The following is a 5,708-nucleotide window of genomic DNA, read 5'->3' on the forward strand; positions in this document are numbered from 1 at the left end:
GTCTTTTTAACGCAGTACCGCGTTCTATTTGAAAGCACTGCATCGCTGCTTCATCACTACATATCCGCGACATTTTTAAGTTCATTTTTCTGGAGAGTCTTCCTGCAGTTTGATTTTATCTGTGGTTGTTTGTATTCTTCAGTGCTGAAAATGAATCTAGTGGTGAAACAACCATCAGAAAAACACTAAGCGTAGTCATGGAAATGACTGAATCACAGGCAAACACAGACAAGGTGAACGAATTCATGAAAATGATGAAAATTAAAGTCTGGTTTCAAAAACAGAAACACTGAGCTACATCAGCTGTCTGATGATCATGTTTATCAGAATCATGCTAATAAACATGATGTGTGACTTAACCTGAAGTATTTTAATCAGCATGATAACATTATTGAAGCTGCATAATCAAAAGCCAAAAAACATTTTGCACTCTGAAAGACGTCTCAGAAATCTCCCTTTTTATTAAATTACATAAAGACTTTTCAGCACAGACACTTTGTTCAGAGTGGACGAACTTTCTACCTGCTCAGTGTGACCAGTGCAGGTGGTGCTGATGACACTGATTAGTGCTGACTCATCTAATAGGCCTGATACAAGTGACCCAATTCCAATTTTTTGCTCACATGTGGCACAGATCGGATATGTATTAAGAACGTGTAAACAGGAAAAAAGCAGATAGAATCGGATATTGTGAGATCCGTTTCAGGCCTCAATCATATGTGGAAATAAATCTGATCGTAATCAGATATCTGCCAATAGAACTGTCATCTAAACGGACAGATTGGATTGAAAATGTGACCATCTTATAGTTTTTTTGCATTTTAATGACGTTATTTTCACGTGCACAGCTGAAAAAAACAAAAACAAATTGTTTACTTCCATTTCGGTAACTGAAACCTCATTTACACCATAGACTGTATAAAAATATGGACGTAGTCACCGTGACGTCACCCGTTGGTTTCTGAAGAGCGGTTTTGAAGCTCAAAGCGAGCCGCTCTGGCCGTCGCCATCTTGGCAGTGCGTAACGCTGCCTAACTCCCAGCCAATCAAAAATGGGTAAAGAGGCGGGCCGAACGGCTGAAACAAGCCACCTAGCGGCTGGCGGACCTGTCACTCAAAGCAGCCATGTCCTTCATTATGCAGAACTTTACGGCTTAATAACATTTAAACGAGTGAGTTATAAAAAATTCACCCCTGTACAGTTGTCATGAAAGAGGAAATTAGCTACAGAGACCAAAACCGTTGTTTGTACCAGGCTGTAAACATGTTTATATCTGCTGTAAAGTTGGGCATTTTAACATGGGGGTCAATCCCCACTCAGTTTTGGAGCCTCACGTAGCCATTCAAGGAACTGCACTGTTTTTTGGCACTTCAGCATTGGCTTCATTTTAAAGCCCCGGAGGTTGTCGCTTGGTTTATGCATGCAGGTTGTTTCAAGTGTTAAGCAAGCGTAAACACAGGTATCAGATATCAGTCACTTGTAAAAGTAGATGTAAACAGACGGTCAGAAAAATCGGTTATAGGCAGAAAATCAGAACAGAGCATCAAGACCTGCAGCGTAAATGCAGCCTTGGAGACACCAAACCAGTGAAAAACCAATAGAACCAGTAGAACAGCAAACAGAAACCATGCAAATATACAGATATGCATAATTTACACAAATGAACACATATGTAAATTGAATCAAATAAGAAACTCAAACATCTAAACTGCAACCATCAAGCTGCAGGCCTTCATGCACATTTCAAAATACCAGAAGCTAATTCTATCAGTATATGGATTGTTAAAACTTAAAGCAAAGCAGATTTATAGATTAAAAAGTTTATTCACAAACGGCATGAATGAGGAATCGATTCTCACTTTTTCTATAAAGGCCTCTGATATTATAACTGCAGCTGGATGGTTGCAGTTCACATGTTGCAGTTGATGTTTCTCTTGAAAGTGCAGCTGGTTTGAAAATAAGTTGAAGCTGCATAATCAACATTTTTCAAATTAAAGTTGAATCAAATGACTGATGCAGTGAGAAACTGGTTGCATGTCATGACGACCGACTCTGCAGCTCTACTGAGTTTTTTTTTTTAAGACTCTTGTAGCTTTTTGTTTTGGTTTATGGCACATTAGCCGTGTGGCTCACTCTCACTACTCTCATCCGACGTGTTTCCAGCAGCAGCAGCAGCAGCAGGCGGCTCCTAAAGTCCTACAACTTGTGGCTCGATGCGACAAGTTCGGGCACGTTCTGTGGTGAGTTACTGACCAACTGGAGGGAGACGTGGATACAACAAAGAACAATTTAAAAATCTTTTTTCACTGAACATCACCGGCTGATAACGTATTTGTTAAAAGACCCAAGTGTGGAAAGTTTAACAAGCCTGTATTGTAGAGATCTGAGGATTTTATACATTTGTTTGTCTGCACGTTAAAGAAGAAAGAAGCAGAAGAAAGATCCTAAAATATATTTATAACAGAAGGTAAAAGGAAGATGATTAAAGTCATTTATTTTCTAACTAAACTGAACTAAAATCTAGTCCTCAAAGTGACTGTTAATAGAACATTTCACTCCAGTGTAGAATAGTTCTTTCTGAAGGAAACTCCTTGGAAATATAGACTTTTGTAAGTGTTGCATGTATGATACTAACAGAGCACTTACAGTTAATATTGTCTAACTAAAGCAGCTTCTTTGCTTTGCAGAAGAAGCTTCATCTTCTCATCTTAACATGACAACGTAAAATGTTCAACATCTCTTCAAGGTAAAAGAAAAGCATTTACTTCTACTCATTGTGTAACCTCTCTCCCTCTTCCCTCCATCCCTCCGTCTGTGATCTCTGCAGTTAGAGCAGATCAGAGCTAAGTGAGGCTATCGGGTTTCTCCTCCCTCGACGGCTGTTTACAGGAGAGACGGAGCGGAACGGGCCTTGAACAATGCAGAGTGAATCTTCTCTTCTCTGTTCTGCAGCATTCCCCGCATTTCTACCACGGTTTGCTACAGTTCCTGTGGCTAGAAGAAAGACACAAGAGAAAGAAAGAAGGAGAGAATGATGGACAACTCACAGAAAGCGGGAGAAAGAGGGTGACACAGGAGAGAAAAATAACCCTCAGAGGGAACGTGAGGACTTTTAACACCATAAAATCTTTGACTATTACAGTTTCCCTGAGATTCCAGGTTAGCGGGATATTAGCTTTTATTAGCTCAGTCCGCTAATGATTTGATAAACCTGAGCAGGAAAGGAAGTCTGCTGTCTGTAGCTGTAACTTAAGGATCACCTTGAACTTGTCAAGCTGGAAACCAGTGCAGCCACCACAGCAGAGTGGTCAGTGTACTGTAGCTTAAAGGTCATGTGATGTATAAAAAGAACAATACATTCAGTGACATTTAAGCTGATATGTTGATCTTGTCAGCAAACAGTTGCTCATTTCCACATCCAGCAGTTACGGAGCAACATTATCATTCGTTTGGAGTCGTGTTTCTGTCCACCTGGTGAATGTAAGTCCAATATTCACTCTCTTTTAGCTCTGTTTTTGTTCTCCACCACCTCCTGAGGGAAATATCTGGCTCTTTAGCTGCTAAATGCTCCACTATGTTCACCTGCTAGTCTACAGCTAACTGTGTGTTTGCTGTTTTGTGCTGAGCAGGTAGTGTACAGCGGCTTTTTACAGCTTTTCCTCTGAAAACAGCTGCCTGCTGCGGCCCAAAACAACACTATGAGAGCGCTGAGAGTGAACCAGAACAGTAAAGTTGCAGCCGGACAGATAAACAATGAGCTGAAACTCACTATAAAGCTCCGTAAAGCCGAGAGGAGCTGCAGAGTCACTGATAATTCTCTGTAGGTTCATCACTACGAGCCACAACCAACACATTACACACTGACATTTGATACACTGTTATTATAAAAAATATTGATTATAGCTACTTTAACCAAGTAGTTTTTATGCCTAAACGTTACCAAACCTTAAAGGGCTACTCACAAGAGGACTCACAAGACAGATGTTAAAAAGAGTGTTTAAACTTGATGCAGCAGAGGTGAAGATATCTCGTCTTTTAGTCCTTAGTATGAGTCAAGCTCAATAAACGCTGCATGCTACATTTCCCATTATGCGACTTGACGGCATCTTTCATTAGACCCTCCATGCCTGGTAAACGCTAACGTCTTTCAAAAGCACAAAACCAATTTTTAACGGCAGGTTTCATAATTTGTAGTCTCCAAACCCCAGAACAAGATAACCTTGATGACACCTTGTGGTTTAATTCCTCAGACGTCTACCTGATGCCACAGAAGATATTATACAACTCACAGACTGAGCACTTCTTCTCTTGACTATTAAACTCACCTTGATGTGTAAGATTGGTGTGATATATGTAAGATGAACCTACTTACCTGCAAATTAACCCACTAACCAAACATCAAACTATTTGCATTTTAATAGAAAAACAAATGTAAGCTGCATAACAATTGACAGACAAAGATGTATTGAAGACGACTGTTGCTCTTCCACTTCATGCTGAGCAGTCGTCCACTGTTACTGCGGCCTCTTAGCACTATCCTCCTGTTTGTTGCATGAGTGTAACAGTGTGGGTTCATGTTAATCAAAACCAGATGACAACAGAAATCTAGAAAATTGCATTTAAAATCTCAGATTGTAGAAACATTTTTCCCCCTTCACACTGAAGCCAACAACAGCATCAGTTTGTTCACTGGATGGCAGAATATCCTGTCATAGTTTATTGATTTATGAAGTTTATACTGACTTTGACTTGTGTGAACAAAGTAGTTATGATTCAGTTTAATAAAATACAGTATCAATACTCTGCTGGTCTAATTTTGGATCTATATGTTGTTGTTGTTGTGCTGTTTTGGGAGTTTTGGTTCATTGTTCCCCTCTTTTTCCACCATCATCTCCCTCAGGTAGCAATGTCCCGCTATACATGCTAACACTCCAGCACGTCAGTTTAACTTTCTCAAATCGGTGCTGCTATTTTTTTGCTGAGTTTCACACTAAACTACTAATGATAAAGAAACGTCTGTGTAAAAACATCATCTATCTGCAGCTTTAATCCAAAAACATCAGTATCAACCTCCAAAAACCCCCAATATCAGTCCAACACCAGCATTCATATGTTATGATTGTGTGCATGTTGGAATGCCATTATGAAGGAAAAACTAACCAAAATGTCAGTAACGTTCAGTTTGTCTTTCTCAGTCTCAGAATGTCAGATGACAACACAAACACTTGCATCAACAAACCCGGTGACACGCCGCATTAAAAAATCATTAAAATGGTCGATCTGCTTGTCAAAAAACCCCCACAATGAACCAACCAAATGTGTGTTGCGTTTAAGTGGAAGGCCGGTGTCGGGTGGAAACACAGCTGTGGTTCTTGTTAGCCAGCGTCTGACTGCCAGAACTGTCAGCTGTGGGGTAAAACAAATCCTGGTGGTGAACACACTCGGACTGACTTTTATTGAGGTTTGTTTACCTCCCACATGCTTGATATCCATCGATTCGAACGAGAGGAGAAGTGGAAACTGTAACAGTGTGGACAGACGTACAAATGCCAAAAGCTCCTTGTGGACAAAGAACTATGCAGTGGCTACTCATAACTTTAAATTTCGATGACGTCAGTGCTGTACGGTTTTTTCTGTCAGATTGAAAATGTTCGGAAAATTGAATGAGTTTAGTCATGTATCCTGATGCTTATATACACACACACAA

General features: G+C 40.1%; 1 long non-coding RNA gene across 1 annotated transcript; it reads left to right on the top strand.

Annotated features, from left to right (window-relative positions):
* Positions 1-1,458: 1,458 nt before the first annotated feature.
* LOC137169088 (uncharacterized) lies at positions 1,459-2,995 on the top strand. Its single transcript, XR_010924399.1, has 2 exons — positions 1,459-2,241; positions 2,829-2,995. It is a non-coding gene; the product is annotated as an uncharacterized lncRNA (long non-coding RNA).
* Positions 2,996-5,708: the final 2,713 nt, after the last annotated feature.

The sequence above is a fragment of the Thunnus thynnus genome, chromosome 18, assembly GCF_963924715.1.
Source record: "Thunnus thynnus chromosome 18, fThuThy2.1, whole genome shotgun sequence".
Lineage (NCBI taxonomy): Eukaryota > Metazoa > Chordata > Actinopteri > Scombriformes > Scombridae > Thunnus > Thunnus thynnus.